Source organism: Carlito syrichta, unplaced genomic scaffold (assembly GCF_000164805.1).
Source record: "Carlito syrichta isolate Samal-C Ts95f unplaced genomic scaffold, Tarsius_syrichta-2.0.1 Scaffold304465, whole genome shotgun sequence".
Classification (NCBI taxonomy): Eukaryota; Metazoa; Chordata; class Mammalia; order Primates; family Tarsiidae; genus Carlito; species Carlito syrichta.
This window is the reverse complement of record NW_007248561.1, coordinates 589,866-608,133: the sequence shown is the minus strand read 5'-3', so window position 1 is coordinate 608,133 and position 18,268 is coordinate 589,866.

The window sequence follows — 18,268 nt, the reverse complement described above, 5'->3', positions numbered from 1 at the left end:
AAAAAAAAAAAAAAAATTATCCAGGTTTGGTGGTATACCCATAGGCCCAGTGACTCAGGAGGCTGAGGAGGGAGGATCGCTTGAGCCCAGAAGTTCGAGATTAGAGTGAGCTATGATTGTGCCACTGCTCTCCAGTTTGGATGAAAGAGTAAGATCCTGTAGGAGGGAAGGAGAGAGGGAGGGAGGGAGAGAGGAAGGAGAGAAAGAAAAAGAGAGAGAAATAAAAGAGAGAGGGAGGAAAGGAAGGAAGAAAGGAGGGAAGGAAGAAAAGAAAGAGAAAAATAAAAGGTTGAAAGAGAATAAATTTGCATCAGTCACAGAAAACCCAAAAACCTATAAATAAAATGTTGTAAGATAGTCAACAAAGTTGCTAGTTTTTAAAAACAATATATGAGAGGGAAGGAGAAAGATATCTTCTGTAATGGAAAAAAAATTAAATTTAGGAGATGTAATTTTAAAATACATATAATCCACAATTGCAACAACAAAATAAGGCATCAAGGAGTAAATCTAACAAAAGATATGTAAGACCTGAATTGAAAGAGTTATAAACCTTAAAGACAGCAAATAAGTAACTTAAAAAAATTTTTCATGGATAAGGAGACTCAGTATTTAAAGATATTGATTCCCTCTAAATTGATCTATGAAGTCAGGTCATGTATGGTGGCTCACACCTATAATCTCAGCACTTTGGGAGACCAAGGTTCACTTAAGCCCAAGAGTTCAAGAACAGCCTGGACAACGTTGTAAAACCCCATATTTACAAAACAAAAATAGTTTTAATTAGTCAGGCATAGTGGCTCACACCTGTAATCCCAGATACTCAGGAGGCTGAGGCAGGAGGATCCTAGCAGTTGAACCTAGCAGTTGAAGGCTGCAATGATCTATGATCATGCCACTGCACTGTAGCCTGGGCAACAGAGTGAGATCCTATCACCAAAAAGTAAATAAATAAAGCAAAAAAAATACATTGATCCATAAAATCAAAGTAACTTCAATAAAAATCACAACAGAATTTTTGCGAATCTAGACAAGCTGATTCTGAAATGCCTTAGGAGAGCAAAGACACAAGAATAGACATTACAGGAAAAAAAACACATAAGTAAAGTAAGGGAACTTTCTCTACCAAATATCAAAATTTATAAAAGTAACATCATGGCCAGGAGCGGTGGCTCACACCTATAATCCCACCCGAGGTGAGAGGATTGCCTGAGCCCAGGGGTTCAAGACCAGCCTGGGCAACTTGGTGAGACCTCATCTCTACAATATATCAAGGAAAATTAGCTGGGCATGGTGGCACACACCTGTATTGCCAACTACTTGGAAGACTGAGGCAGAAGAATCACCTGAGCTCAGCAGGTGGAGGCTACGGTGGCCATGAGAGTGCTACTGCACTCCAGCCTGGGTGACAGAGTGAGACTCCAACTCAAAAAGAATAAAAATAGTCCGAATCGGGGGCTCAGCCTGTAATCCCAGCACTTTGGAAGGCCAAGGCAAGTGGATTGCCTGAGCCTGCGGGTTCAAGACCAGCCTGGGCAACTTGGCAACCTCATCTCTAAAATAAAATTAAAAATTAGCCAGGTATGGTAGTACACACCTATATTTCTGGCTACTTGGAAGGCTGAGATGGAAGGATCTCCAGAGCCCAGCAGGTCAACACTGGGGTGGCCGTGAGTGTGCCACTGCACTCCAGCCTGGGTGACAGAGTGAGACTCCAACGCAAAAAATATATATATATATAAATTTAAAAATTAAAGTAACATTATTGAGATAGGATGGTATTGACACAGGGATGGTCAAGTAGACCAATGGAACAGACTAGAGAGCCTCAAAGGGAGACCCAGACCTATGGAAATGTGCTATATGACATAAAAAGAAGCAGCATTGCCAAACACAGGAGAGGAAGGAGCTGTTCAGGAAGTGAATAGTTGGATATCCACTCAGAAAAGAATAAAATGGGACCCTTTCCCCAAAGCATAAATAATATCTATTCCAGGTAGATCCCAGGCTTAAATACGAAAGTCAAAACTTATAAACTCATAGAAGAAAATATAGGAAAATTCTTTATGATCTCAGAACAAGAAAGACTTTTTTCAACAAGATAAAGAGCATTAACCATAGTCACAAATTCAACTACACTAAAATTAAGAACTTTTCTCTCTCAAGACATCATAAAGAAAATGAAAGGACAAGCTACCAACAGGGAGAAGTTGCCTGCAGCATACACAACTGACGGGCCAGCTGAAAACATAAGCAGAAGACATGAACAGGGGCACTTCTCAGAAGCAGAACATGAAAGACCAAGCAACATATGAAAAGATCAACCTTATTAATAATTAGCCAGGTGCGGTGGCTCATGCCTATAATCCCAGCACTTTGGGAGGCTGAGGTGAGAAGATTGCCTGAGTTCACGGGTTCAAGGCCAGCCTGGGCAACTTGGCAAGACCTCATCTCTGCAATAAATCAAAAAATTAGCCGGGCATGGTGGCGTGCGTCTGTAGTTCCAGCTACTTGGAAGGCTGAGGCAGAAGGATCACCTGAGCCCAGTAGGTCGAGGTTGCAAAGGCCGTGAGGCTGTCACTGCACACAACCTGGACCACGGAGTGAGACTCCAACTCAAAAGTAATAATAATAATAATAATCAGGAAAATACAAATTAAGACAACATGAGATACAATTTTATACCCACTATGTTGGCAGAAATGAAGACAGCTACACCACCAAGGACTGGTAAGAGTCTGTATCAACAGGAACTTTTACACTCTGATGGTGGAAATGTAAATTAGTATAAGCATTTTGGAAAACAAGATGGCACCATTTGAAAGTCTGAACATTTGCATATTCTACTTGTCCAGTAACTTTTCTTCTATACAAACTCATGAACATATGTACTAGTGAAAATGTACACAACTGTTCCCAGTAGCAAAAATGTGGAAGCCACCCCAACAGCCATTAACAAGAAATGGATAAGCCAGACTAGGTGGTTCGCACCTGTAATCTCAGCACTTTGAGAGGTGGAGGTGAGAGGATTGCATGAGCCCAGGAATTCAAGACCAGCATGGGCAACTTGGTGAGACCTCATCTCTACAATAAATCAAGAAATTAGCCAGGCGTGGTGGCGCGTGCCTGTAGTTCCAGATACTTGGAAGGCTAAGGCAGAAGGATCGCCTGAGCCCGGCAGGTTAAGGCTGCAGTGGCCGTGAGCAATGTGCCACTGCACTCTCGCCTGGGCGACAGAATGAGACTCCAACTCAAAAAGGAAACAAAAAGAAATGGATAAAACTAATTTTCAGTATAGCTACACAATGAACTATACAGAGAAAAAAATGATTAGACTTCTATCACCCATCTCAAAATGGCAAAAATATAAAGTGGACCGGGCTCAGTGGCTCGTCTATAATCCCAGTGCTTTGAGAGGCCGAAGTGAGTGGATTGCCTGAGCCCGTGGGTTTGAGACCCGCCTGGGCTACTTGGGGAAACCTCATCTCTACAATAAATCAAAAACTAGCTAGGCGTGACAGCGCGCGCCTGTAGTTCTGGCTACTTGGAAGGCTGAGGCAGAAGGATCGCCGGAGCCCAGCAGATTGAGGCTGCGGTGGCCGGGAGCGGCCACTGCACTCCACTCTGGGCGACAGAGTGAGACTCCAACTAAAAAAATAATAATAATATAATGTGGAATAAAAAAAGCAAGTGGTAAAAGACTACTATGGAATAACAGCATTTTTATAAAGGTCAAAACTAAATGTGATAATTATATTTTGAAATAGAAACAGAATAATAAACACAAAACTCGGGCAATCCCCTGGAGTCCTCTCCCACAGTGGAGAGTTTTTTTCTGTTCTCTTAATAAATCCTGCTTTCTTTTTTTTTTTTTTTTTTTTTATTGTAGAGACGCGGTCTCATCAATTTGCCCAGGCTGGTCTCGAACCTTTGGGCTCAGGCAATCCTCTCACATCAGCTTCCCAAAGTGCTAGGATTACAGGCATGAGCTACCGCACCTGGCATAAATCCTGCTTTCTAAAAAAATAAACAAACAAAAAAAATCAAGACAGTTGTTACCTCTGGGAGCTGAGGAGTTGGGGAATAGAATAGGAAGGAGTTTACAAGTGGATGAAAAGATGTGGGTGATGTTCTAGAATGGTACTTTCCATTAGCCACATGTGGACATTTTTAATTTAAATTTAAGTTAACTCGAATTAAATAAAATTTAAAAATCAATTCCTTAGTCACACCTGCATATTTCAAGTGCTAAAAGTCACATGTGGCCAGTGACGACTATATTGGACAGTACAGACTTATAGAATATTTCCAAGATCACAAAATGTTTTATTGAACAGCTCTGGCCTAGACCAGAGGTTGACAAAATTTTTTTTAAATTATGTTTATTTACTTTTTTATTTTGTAGAGATGTGGTCTCACTCTATTGCCCAGGCTGGGCAACAGAGCAAGACACCAACTCTAAAAAATTCCTGATTTCTATCATTGTAGTGTGGTCATATGCGAGATTATGTCCTTATTTTTCAGGAAATACACAATGAAAATACTTGGGTTAAAGGAAGATTACATATTCAACTTACTGTCAAACAGTTCAGAAAAAAACTGAGAAAGAGATAGCAAGTTTGGTAAAATGTTGGTAACATTTTAAGAATTTGGGTGAGGGGCATACAGCGCTTGTAGTTCCAGCTACTTGGAAGTCTGAGGTGGAAGGATCGCTGGAGCCCAGCAGTGAGCGTGCCACTGCACTCCAGCCTGGGCGATGGAGTGAGACTCCAACTCAAAAAAAAAAAAAAAGATATCTTATTTAAAAAAAAAAAAAGAAGAAGAAGAAGAATTTGGGTGAGAGGTATACAGCATATTTTTGTACTATTTTTGACCATCATATCCCAGCATCTGCAACACTGGTGGATGCCTGGTGGATGTCTAGTATTTACTAGATGGAAGGAGGGAGGGAGGGGAAGAGGAAGGGCAGAATGGGCAACTTTTCTTTAGAACAAGCTAGATGCTGAGCAGGGTGGTTTGTCTTCCTTCTCCAGACTGATGAGTGAGAGCCCAGCAGAGGGGGAGGTTCTCTGTGTGAGGGATTTCTCCCTGGGTGTGAGGCGGGCTGATTAGTCATGGAATCAGCCCAGGAAATCAACGTGAAAAGCTGCATTTCTCAGAACTTCCTGGAAGGTTGACCTTTACTGACAGTTTTAGGATCTTAGTCACAAAACGATGCCACATTGGAGCTGGGTGAAATTTTTTGCATGAGCTAATCATTTTCTGCTCATCTAGCAGCAGCCCACAAAGCACTCTGCCCACATAACTGAAAAAAATGAGTCTTTCATAGGATGAAGGTTAAACTGAATCCCAGCTGATAACTTTACATAAGGATTCTCACCCTGGGCACTGTTGCAACTTTTCTATAAACCCCAAATTATGTCAAAATTAAGAGCTTAAAAACATATACAGGCCAGGCACAGTGGCTCATGCCTATAATCCCAGCACTTTGGGAGGCCAAGGTGAGAGAATTGCCTGAGCCCATGGGTTTGAGAACAGACTGGGCAACTTGGCGAGACTACAATAAATCAAAAAGATTAGCCAGGCATGGTGGCACACACCTGGAGTTCCGGCTACTTGCAAGGCTGAGGTGGAAGGATCGCCTGAGCCCAATAGGTCGAGGCTGTGGTGTCCGTGATCATGCTGCTGCATTCCAGCCTGGGCGACAGAGTGAGACTCCAACTCAAAAAAAAAAAAAGCCAAAAAGCAGTAGGTGTTGGCAAGGCTGTGGAGAAAAGGGATACTACTACGCTGTTGGTGAGAATGTACGCTAGTTCAGCCTTTGTGGAAAGTAGTGTGGCGATTTCTAAAAGAACTAAAAATTGAGCTACCATTTGACCCAGCAATCCCACTCCTGGGAATATACCCAGAGGAACATAAATCACTCTACCAAAAAGACACCTGTACACATATGTCTATTGCAGCACTATTCACAATAGCACAAACATGGAACCAACCCAGATGCCCATCGAAAGTGGACTGGATAAAGAAAATGTAAGCTGGGCACGGTGGCTTATGCCTGTAAACCAAGCACTTTGGGTGGTAGAGACATGAGGATTGCCTGAACTCAAGAGTTCGAAACCAGCCTGAGCAACACAGTGAGACCTCGTCTCTACCATAAATCAAAAAATTAGCTGGACGTAGTAGTACGCGCCTATAGTTCTGGCACTTGGAAGGCTGAGGCGGAAGGATCATCTGAGCCCAGCAAGTGGAGCCTGCAGTGGCTGTGAGCGTGCCACTGCACTCCAGCCTGGGCGACAGAGTGAAACTCCAACTCAAAAAAAATATATTTTTTACAGTGGCTGAGGTGAGGGGATTGCCTGAGCCCATGGGTTCGAGAACAGCCTGGTCAACTTGGCAAGACCTCATCTTCACAATTAAGCAAAAAATTAGCCAGGCATGGTAGCACGCACCTGCAGTTCCGGCTACTTAGAAGGCTGAGGCGGAAGGATCGCCAGGGCCCAGCAGACTGACGCCGGGGAAGTCATGAGCGTGCCACTGCACTCCAGCCTGAGCGATGGAGTGAGACTCCAACTCAAAAAATAATAATTAATAAATAAATAAATTTTTTACAGTGGTGTGTATGTGTTTTTCTCCAATAAGAAGTTTACCTTAAAAATCCAATCCACAGGCTGGGCTCGGTGGCTCAGCTTGTAATCCCGTGCTTTGGGAGGCTGAAATGAGTGAATTGCCTGAGCCTGCGCATTCGAGACCCGCCTGGGCAACTTGGCGAAACCTCATCTGTACAATAAATCAAAAAATCAGCGGGGCGTGGTAGAGCGTGCCTGTAATTCCAGCTACTCAGAAGGCTGAGGTGGAAGGATCGCTGCAGCCCAGCAGGTCTAGGCTGCAGTGGCCGGGAGCGGCCACTGCACTCCAGTCTGGGCGACAGAGTGAGACTCCGACTCAAAAAAAACAAAAAATCCAATCCACAAAGCTCTGCTGGACAGGGAGATGGGAGGGCAGGACTGTGAAGTCCAGGAGGCGCAGGTAAGAGAATGGTCGGTGAGCTAATGCTGGGTTCCAGAGCAGGGAAGAAAGGAAGGGAGGCAAGGAGGAGGTGACAGATGAGGACATAGAGGGAGCAGGACCTGGAGACGCCCCTGAGCTCAGATAGCAGGAGCCATGGGGGTAAGGGGTGAGAGCTACGCAGAAGGGCTGTGATCCACAAGTAGGGTGTTGGAGTGGAAGATTCTAGAGGTTGAGCAGATTCCGGTGGTGGTAAGGTCCACGATGCGACCAAGGTAGTGGGTGACTAAAGTGAAAAAGTCTTTGGAGAAAACCAGATCAAGGAACAGAAAACCAGAGTGTACGTGCATCACCCTTGTGGCCAGTGAAGTCCCCCCAAGGTGGCAGGATGGCAATAGAGAGGAAGACTATGAGGTGGCCATCCATGTCAGGAGAATAAGGCTGAGTGACCAGAGGCCAGCAGGAGGATGAAGGGCAGAGGTAGAAAGTGGCACAGCGTCACAGGGCACAGGCCTTAAATGAGGGCACTGGAGCCACAGCTGCATACAACACATCTGGGGTCAAGAAGAAATCTAATCCCGTTTCTGGCTCCTGTTGTACCTGGAGCATGGGAAAAGGAACTGCCTCCATTCGTGTGGGCTGCAGGGAGGCCATGTGGTGTTCTTAGGGATGGGAGGCACTCAGAGTTCCTGTGGAGAAGTTTGTTGTCTCAGTCCACAACATCCTAGAGTTCTATTCACATACTACCCTCAGGTCCAAGTGCAGGATCTGGCTGGTAGTGGGTGCTCAAAAATATTTGCTGAATTAATGAGTTGGGTAGGTGGATGGGTGAGTGCATGGGTGGCAGATGGATAAATGAGTGAATGGGTAGGATGGATGGATGGATGGATGGATGGAAGAATGAATGGATGGCTGCATGGATGGATGGATGGTGGATAGATGGATGAATGGATGCTGGATGAATACATAAGTGGATGAGTAGGATGGATAGATTGGTGGGTGGATGGATAGATAAGTGGTAGATGGATGGATGAATGGATGGGTACATAAATGGTGGATGGATTGAATGAGTAGATGGTATGATGAGTAGATGAGTGGATAGATAGGTGAGTAGGTGGATAGATGAGTGAAAAACTGGGCATTCCAGGAAACACAAGGGAACAGTCTGGAGGTCTGAGAGGTGAATTAAATAATGTATCCGGCCTTGCCCCAGCAGTCTAGACCACTATCAGAACAGCTATAACCACAAGAAGGCTGCAAAAGCCACCATTCCTCTGCTCCCTTGTGCCCCTAGCCCAAAGGTTTATATGTGGGCAGGAGCCCCCACCAAGAGGGTTCAGGCTGCAGAGCCAGAGGACATGGTACCAGGGAGCAGACTGGCTACCTCTGGGAACCCCTTTTCCCTCTTGGGATCTAGATCAGACTCCCCAAGAATCAGGGGAGAATGCAGGTCCCAGGTTCTGATCACAGAAGTTCTAGGCCTGCCTTCATCTCTCCCTAGCCTGGTCATTTGACTTATGGTCACTCTTTCTGGTAAGATTTTTAGGAAAATTGTCCTATCTTCTCCTTTCTACCCGCCCACCCCAGTGATGTGGAGACATAGCCCAGCCGCTCAATGGGAAAGTGGCCTCAGCCCCGGACAGATGCGTGGGCTTCCTCACCCAAGGAAGCCCATGATTAGGGCAGAAACTGGCCTGGCCTAGGGACTCTTTCCTTTGTCCATCTGTGCCCAACCCTGTTTGCCACCCACAGGGTAGCAGAGGGAATCAGTTTCCTCTAAACCAAGATAAGCATCTGAGCTTATCTTACTTCAGTCTCTGATTCCTCCCCATAACCCCTATTACCAGGACCATGCTCCTCCCTAGCCATACCCGGGCAAGCCCAGCCCAGAGAGCAGAGATAAGGCCCTCTGGCTAGCAGACCACAAGTGGGGGATAAGGCGGAGGGGAGGTCTTCCCTTCTGCCCACTCAAAGCTAGAATTCTGCTTCCTTCCCCAGAGACAGGGCCCAAGAGAGCATCTGGGCAGACTCCCAGCCTTCTTGCAGCCTGGGGCCCTGCGTTTTACCTACCAGCATCCAGTATCAATGATGTCCTAATTAATTCATTTCTCTTTTGGGGTCCCCAATCAAAGGCAGAAAACCCTGCCAATCCAAGTGCCAGGGAAGCAGAAGAATGCAGTGCTGGCTGCCACCAGGTGGAAGAGAGTCCTGCACACTTCTCGGCAGGTAGCTGGATGGCCATTGGGGGCCCCTTGGACCTGAAGACCAGATCCAATACCCAAATCGTTACAGCAGCTTTGCATGGACACCTCCTCCTTACCAGGCCTCATGCTGGGTACTGGGGTCACCAATCCATCTCTGTCTTCACGGAGCACGTAGGAGGCCAGGTGACTAACCCAACCTGGGAAATCTGAGAAGGCTTCAAGGGGAGGTGATATGCCAGCTGAGTTCTGAGAGATAAAAGGCATTTTCTTCAGGCACTGAATTAGGGAGAAGGGCATCCCAAGCAGAGGAAACTGAGTGGGAAAAGGGTTGGTGCCATGGTTAGACAGTGATGGTAAATGGAATGGCTGAAGCATCAGGTTGATGGAGGGGAAGAGGAGACTGGGAAAGGTAGCACCAAGAGATGGGGCTCCACGGCTGGGGAGGGTTATGGGCCTGGCTGTGGAGGGTCTCAAAGGCCATGAGGAAGACTCAGAACTTTATCCTGTGGGCAACAGAGCCATTGGATGGTTTTCAGCCGAGCAGTGACATAGAAGAAGCCCTCCAGCTGAGTATAGCAAGGGCGGAATCCCAGGAATAAAGGCAGGAGAGACCAGGAGGAGGCCGATGCAGTCATGCAGATAAGCAGCAATAGTAGCCGAATTCCTGCGGGTCCTTACAGTGGGAGAGAAGGGACAGAACCCACAGAAAGAGGGACCGGCTGGACATGGGGAGTAAGGGGCAGCGAAGGATCCAGGATGCCATGTGCCAGGAAGGAAGAGCAGGTTTCCAGGAGAAAGGTAGGGGAGCTCCCTTGGGGGTGTATTTAGTTGGGGTATGTGTGGAGTAGCAAGAGGGAGTAGAGATCTGAGAGGCAGGACTACAAGGTGCTGCTCAAGGTCACGCAAAGTCAATGTCATCTCTGGGTCTAGAATGCACATCCCACCACCACCGCCATTCCCAAACGTGGGCTATTTCCTTCCACTTCTGTTAGGGCCCACATTCCAGCCTCCATGCCTTTGCTCTTTCTGTTCCCCTACCCAGCATGCCCTTCCCTCAAGTTCCAGCTAGAGGCCCCTTCAACCCAGGGGCTAGAGCAAGGTCCAGGGTCAGAGGTGGATGGGGTCTGAAAGAAAGATGGGAGTGTGGCGGAAAGTGCAGAGGCCTGATATAGAGACCCACTCTGCCTCAAGCTGACTGTGCAACATGGGCAGATCACTTTCCCTCTTTGGGGCTCAGTTTCCCAACCTTTCAGAGGTGAAAAAGGAGAGATCCTTGAACTTAGAGAGCTCACAGTCTGGAAAGAGCCACCAAGCAGAAAAAGACCAGGACATTAAAGCTGTATCAAATGCCTCGAGCATGCAGATGAAGGGCAAGTTTGCAAAAAAAGACTCGTGCCATTTTCTCTGAAGCTTAAAGAATGGGTAAAATTTCAACACATTGAGGGGAGCTGAGTAAGGGTACTCCAGGCAGAAGGAACAGCCTGAGCAAAGGCTGGGAGGCAGAAAGTTCAGGGTGTGGTCAGGGCAGAGGAGGAGGGTCCAGATTCTGGTTTCTTTCCAAGTCAACATCTCAGGTGCTTTTGGTAAGCATGCTGCCCAAGCCGCAGCCTCCAGTAAACACCTGTTTACACAATCGAGGTCACACACAGGGACATGTTTGCACAATGACCTGTTTGCACAACCTTAGCTGACTGCTGTATTCCAGCCAACCCAGGCCCTGGCAGATGAGCACAGTCTCCACTTCCGGACACTCTGCCATGGCAAGCTTGCCAGCCCCTACCCCAGCCCCCCTGGAGAGGACTGCTCCTTGGCCCGCCCAACATCCCCACACATCACAGGCAACAACAGAAACAATCCAGCCCTCGGTTGCTAGACTGCCACGAAGAGGCTTCCTTCTCCGGGGCTCCCTTACTGGGGGTTTCCAACCTGTCTGATGGAGGAGGAGGCGGGAGGCAGGACATTTGGAGAGGAAGTATCCACAAAGCAGATACTGGGTGTGGTGGAGGAGATGGCACCTCAACTGTCTTGTGCTTTCCAGTTCACCATAGTAAACACTTATTAAGCATTTACTGTGTGCCTGGCTCTGTTCCACAAGTCTTACATTCACTGATTTTGCTCAAGAATTCTATGAAGCCCACACGATTATCCTCATTTTACAGATAACAAAACTGAGGTTCAAAGAGGTTAAATATGCGTTTAAGTATTTACACAGGGTCACACAGGTATTAAGTGGCAAAATCAAGCAGGCCAACGCCTCAGCTCATGGTCTTAACCGCTGTAGGTGCTAATAATGTCTCTCCCCTAAAGAAAGTTCTTCCTTAAATGTAACTTTCATTTCCTTAAACTGAACTTTTATTTCAGCTGCTACAGCTTCATTTCCTGATGCAGTTCCTCAATGGAAAATGAAGCACAAAGGAAATCAGTAAAATCTTGCTCCAAAATATTGAATTGTGCAGAAAGGAAAAAGGAAACAATTTCACTGAGGTACTTACTATGTGCTGTTTACCATGCTAGGCATAATAATACTTCTGAGAGCTCATTGAACTCTCTCAGAACCACCGGAAGGAGTTATTATCCCTGTGACAGATAAGGAAACAGAGGCTTGGAGAGAGTAACCAACTTCTCCAAGGTTCTCCAGCCCAATGGAGCATTCTCCATGTGCCCGACACTGTGCTGAGGCTGGGAAGGCAGCGGTAAGAATGCGTTTTCTGCCCTCAAAGAGTTCACAGTCTAGTGGGGAAGGCTGACAGCCAACAGCCCACTGCAGTGTTTCGGGATCCACGAGAAGGGATCCACGAGGCTAAGGTGCAAAAGGTTAGATCAGGTGGCTGGGGTGGCTAGGGAGTCTCAGCATGACTAAGGTGCAGAGAAGCCGGGAGCTGGGTCAGGAACAGGACTTGGCCAGGAGGAGGTGATAAGCAATGACAAAAGCAAAGGCACAGAGGTGTTCCGTAGACAGAGGCAGGCAGGGGAGAACAAGCGAATTGGGCATGAGGAAGCGTGAAGCAGCGCGTCTGGGGAGGCAGAGGCTGATGAGGCAGGGGTGGGAGGCAGGGCCATCTTGATTGTTCAGTTAGGGAGTTAGGACACAGCGAAGTTAGGGCTCTGAGGAAAGGCAGGGCGGGAGAAAGGATGGCAGGGCTATTGACAAGACTGAGTTGAGTTTCACAAACTCAAGAATTAGAGCTCCCACAGCGCCCCCCACCTGTTCTAGGAGGAGGTTTTCTGAATAAACAAAAGGCTTATTCTCCTTCATTAAAAACTGATCAGAGGCCAGGTATGGTGGCTCAACCTGTAATCCCAGCACTTTGGGAGGCAGAGGTGACAGGATTACCTGAGCCCGGGGGTTCAAGACCAGCCTGGGCAACATGGCAAGGCCTCCTCTCTACAATAAATTTAAAAAATTAGCCAGGAGTGATGGCACATGCCTGTAGTTCTAGCTACTCAGGAGGCTGAGGCAGGATTAAGGCAGGCTGAGGCAGATTGAGGCTGCAGTAGCCGTGAGCATACCAAAGCACTCCAGCCTGGGCTACAAAGTGACTCAGAATAATAAAAATAATAATAAAGAACCAATTGGATGTGAGAATGTAGAAAAGGAGTGTAAGAAATGACTCCTGAGTTGGAGATGAAGGTTAATCTGCCGAGGCAAGGCACGTAGGGATTGGAGACAGATTTGGTGAAGTGAGGGGAAGATTCAACCATTCAATCATTCGTTCAACAAACATGTATGGTGGGCTCACTATGTGACAGGCAGTGTTGTAGACACTGGAGATAAAGTTTTGAAGAAAACAGACAAAAACTGTTGTCCTCATGGAACTTCCACTCTATGGGGGGTGGGGACAGCCAATATCAGATAGTGAAAAGGGATGTGGGGGAAAGGGATTGGGAGTGGGAGGAAGAGGGCATGATTTTTTTAAAGGGCAGTTAGAGGAGGCTCAGTGAGAAGATGATCTGGGAGCAAAGACCTGAAGAAAGGGAGAGAGTGACTCATGTGGTTATTTGAGGGGAAAGAGTGCAGGTGAAAGAAACAGCAAGTGCAAAGGCCCTGGGGCAGAAGGCAGCCTAACAAGTTCAAGAAACAAGGACAACAGAGTGGTGGAGCAAAGCAACAAGAGGGAGAATAATAGAAGACAGGTCAGGGAGGTGGTAGAGGTACCGGGATGTATAGGGCCTCACAGACCATCGAAATATCTTTGACTTTGACTCTGAGTAATGTGGGAGCCAATGGAGGGCTTGGGGCAGAAGATGGTGTGATCTGACTTCTGTGTGGTCAATATCACACTGGCTGCTGGAGGAACAATAGACAGATGGGAACAAGGATGAATGGAAGCAGAAGACAAGAGAGGGCTATTTCAACAATCTGGGCAAGAAACAAGGGCAGCTTGGAACTGGTTGGTATTGGTTTAGGTGATATTTATATTTGCCAGTATGTTATCATGAAGATTCTCAAACACAGAGCCACGTTGAACTTTACAGCGAATGCCTGCATCCCCAGGATTCTGGTTATGTCTTGAGAAAAGAGCCAGTGGATGCGCTGAGTGAGCAGACCTGTGGGGACACCTTGGCGGGGAGGTGGTGGGGAAGGCAGGAGGGTTGTAGCAGGCAATTGAGTAGTTTGGCCCGGAGCCAGATGGCAGCCCTGGTCTGCCCCATCACACCAGACCTGGCAGCCCACTTTTCCTAAAAAGGATGATAGACTAAAGACACTCTTGTTAGTCTGTTGGTACCTAACCTTTATTAGGTCATGAGTTCAATAATCTCTGAGCAGTTTGGACCTTTCTCAGAAAATGTGCAGAGAATTATTTATAAACAATGGCAGAGGAATCATGAATGCAGACAATAAGAGATATAAAATGTAGTCTATTTCACTCAATTAAAAAATATTAGGTAGGCGGGGCAGCATGCTGAGATCTTGTCTCTACAAAATTTTTTTTTAAGTCAGTCTCACTCTGTCGCCCAGGCTAGTGTGCAGTGGCACGCTCACAGCCACCCCAGCATTGACCTCTTGGGCTCAGGCGATCCTTCCACCTCAGCCTTCCAAGTAGCCAGAACTACAGGTGTGGACTACCACGCCTGGCTAATATTTTTGATATATTGTAGAGACGAGGTCTCACCAAGTTCCCCAGGCTGGTCTTGAACCCCTGGGCTCCAGCAATCCTCTCGCCTCGGCCTCCCAAAGTGCTGGGATTACAGGCTTGAGCCACTGGCCCCAGCCAAAAATTTTGTCAAAAATTAGCCAAGCCAGGCACAGTGACTCACGCCTGTCATCCTGACTAGAGTGCGGTAGCACACTCACTGTTCACCACAGCCTTGATCTCCTAGATTCATAGGATCCTTCCATCTCAGTCTCCCAAGTAGCTGGGGTCACAGGCATGCACCACTACTCTTTTTTCTTTTTTTATAGAGATGATGTCTGGTTATGTGGCCCAGGCTGGTCAAGCGGTCCTCCCACCTTGGCTTCCCAAAGTGCTGGGATTACAGGCATGAACCACTGTGCCCGGCCAACATTACTAGTTTCTAGTGAACATAGAAGACCCCATACCTCACCCAGACATCCCCCTGTCTTGTTCCCAGAGTCCCCATTTGTCTGACCTGTGGGTAATGATAGGGAATATGTAGTGATAGAGGAGTGGTGAGTATTGTGTTATCAAATTCCCTGGACCCTGGAGGATGCCTTCTGGAGGACTGTGGGAATGAGGGCCTCAAGGTGGAAATGAGGGCCCCAAGGCTAGTGCCAAAAAGAGGCTTGGGGCTCATTGAGCCTCTGAGCCAGAGTCTGTCTCCAAGTGATGCTCCCCCAGGGCAGGGGACATGGGGGTGGCACCCAGCCAGGTTGGAGCCTGGGCCTGACCTGGCCTCAAGGCTTTGAGCTCAGGAAATCCAGAGGCTGAGGAGGGGGACACGGTTGACACATTCCCCAGCCCTTTAAGACCCCCGAGGCAGGAAGGCTGCCGGGGCCTCACCAGTTTCCCTCACTGGCTCCTTCCTGAGAGGAAGGGGCTGCCAGTATCCACGAAGGCGCGAGGGAGGGCTGGAGGGAGGCTAGAAACGTGTTGCAATCGCCAGCCCCTGGGCCTGTCAGAGACCGAGCACTAACGACAGGGTTGAGGAGAAAAAGTCGACTGCGGCTGATTTCAGGAACTTGCCTGCCTAGGAGAAGAGCTAGCAGGGGGCCAGGCGGCTGCGGGGCCGAGGCCCCAGCTCAGACTCCAGGGTGAGTAGTGGATTCCCCAGGGAGGGGCTGAGCCTCGGGTTTGAGGGAGCTCTGCTAAGCGCTCCTGCCAGGGGGCCAGGCCCAGGGCCAGGGGTTCTTCCTTTGATACAGGAGCCCTTGACACTGAGCCTCTTTTCCCATGATGCCCCCACTTTTTGTGGGGGCATGCATCAAGGAAGTCACAATAGTAGAATATCTCCTTGGGGACACCGAGATGGGCTCCGGGACAGGCATCACTGTTCTCTCTCTCCATGTCTCTGTCTCAAAACCTGTGTGTCTGCATGTGCCAGTCTCCGACCCCTCCCCGTCTGGGCATCTGTCTATTTCACTCCCAGTTTCGATCTAGTTTCGATCTATACTCCTCAGCCCTCTAGCTTGCTTGCTCTGTGAGTTTCTGTCTTGGAGTCTCTCTGTGCCTCTTTCTCTGTCTCACATGATTCCCCTTGACTCCTGAATCTTAAACTCTTGGTATCAGACTGCTTCTCAAGTCTCCAAGGTCTCTGTCTCTCTGAGTCAGTTGCCTTGTCTCTTGGGTTCTTTTTCTCTGTCTGACTTGACCACTCTCCTGCCTCAATCTTTCTTTTTGTGGGTCTGTGTGCATGTCTCAGACTCTGCCTCGCTCTGTTACTCTTTGTACTCTCTCTGTCTCTCTGTCTCTTTTTCTTTCTGTCCCTGTCTCCGTCTCTCTTTTTCTTTCTCTGTCTCTCTCTTTCTGTCTCTCTCTCTCTCTGTCTCTTTCTCTCTCTTTCTCTCTGTCTCTCTCTGTCCCTGTCTCTCTATCTCTCTGTCTGTCTCTGTCTCTGTCTCTCTCTATCTCTGTCTCTCTGTCTCCCTCTCTGTCTGTCTGTGTCTCTCTGTCTCCCTCTCTGTCTGTCTGTCTCTCTCTGTCTCCCTCGCTCTCTCTCTCTCTCTCTCTCTCTCTCTCTCTCTCTCTGTGTGTGTGTGTGTGTGTATGTATGTGTGTCCCTCTGTCTGTGTCTCTTTCTTTCTCTAAGTCACATCTGGGAAGGTCTCTCTCTCCTTATTCCCAGCCACCTCCTCCCTCCCCACCTTCCCACAGAATTTCCAGGTGAGAGGAGAAAGAGCAGGGGAGACAGAGTGTGAACTGGAGAAGGGAGCATGGGGGGATAAAGTTGAGTGTGATGGAGGGGAATGCTGAAAGAGGAGGTGTGAGGGCAGTAGCCCCAGGAGGCATCGTGGTGTGCGGTGACAGAGTCGAGTACCTGGAGAACTCCGCGGTGGTAGCTGGAGCTAGAAGAGGGATGGGGGCCAAGGGCTACAAAAAGGGGATCCAGAAAGGTGGCTTTGAAAGTGTGTAATGTGGCATAGACAAAAACAAGGTGACAGTCATAGAAGGCTGTGACCATGCAGCCTGTCCGGGGTCGGGGACAGCACTGGGGGGACTAAACCATGCTGGAGTTCATGAGCTGGTGGCCTGCATCATGGCTTGTGAAAACAACCTCTGGTTACAGAGCATTTACCCGTGCCAGGCATGGTGCTAAGTGCTTTCACCATGATCCTCTTGTTTCATCCTCACAGCAGTCCTGAGAAGTGGGTACTACAGTTATCTGTTTTTCACAGATAGGGAGACTGAGGCCGGAAAAGGTTAAGTAACTTGTCCAGCATCACAAGGCTGGTAAGCAGTGGAGTTGGAGTTCAGGTCAGGTGATCTGAATCTGAGCTGGGTTCCAAAGCTCTCTGCACACTGGCCCCCTAGAGAGCCAGACCATGCACCAGCAGACCCCAATCCCACTCAACGGGATACAGGATGACCAGGGCTGCTGTGTGGGACCAGGGACTGATGCCAAGCAGGCCAGCACCCAGCAACCCAGGGGAGGATGCCTGGGCATCTTGGGGTTAGGTTGCCTACTCTGGTCAGGAACCAGTGGAGAGAGATATGGTGGTACCTCACTGGACATAGGCTGGGCCTAAAGCTGACCCTTGCTAGAATAGGGCTGGGATATAATCAAAAACACATGGAAATAAGAACCAGTGTCTCAAAATCTGGACCTTGCAGACTAAATCTTTCCCAACCAGTGTGTGGGGGGGATAACCAAACTGGTGTACTGTAGAGAAGGTAGCCGGACTCAGTGGCTCAGCTGTAATCCCGCGCCTTTGGGAGGCTGAGGTGAGTGGATTGACTGAGCCCATGGGTTTGAGACCCGCCAGGGCAGCGAGACCTCATCTCTACAATAAGTCAAAAAATCAGCCGGGCGTGGTAGCACACGCCTGTAGTTCCGGCCACTCGGAAGGCTGAGGCGGCAGGATCGCCGGAGCCCAGCAGGTCGAGGCTGCGGGGGCCGGGAGCGGCCACTGCACTCCAGTCTGGGCGACGGAGTGAGACTCCAACTCAAAAAAAAAAGAAAAAGAAAATGTTAAACCAGAAGGGTAGTCAGGCAGTTGTGTGACCGCTTGCTGAAACAGAATGCTTGTCTTTTCTCAGAATGATGTTGGTGACAAGCAGTCAGCTGTGAAGATGAAGATGTTTGGGAAACTCACCCGAGACATGTTCGAGTGGCACCCAGACAAGCTTCTGTGCAAGAGGTTTAACATCCCTGACCCGTATCCAGAGTAAGTTGAATGAATTTGCCTTTATATCAGTGAAAGACGTGTTCCCCCTATTAAAGCGAACTTTCCCCTTACAAACTCATATAAATTCCCTTTCTCTAGACAGACTTAAATGTATATCTTAGAGGTGCAAATTTTGCAGATTTGCTTTATAAATGACTTCTGTAATTTGTTATTTTATTTTATTATTTATTTATTTATTTGTTTTTGAGTGGGAGTCTCGCTCTGTCGCCCAGACTGGAGGGCAGTGGCCGCTCCCGGCCACCACAGCCTC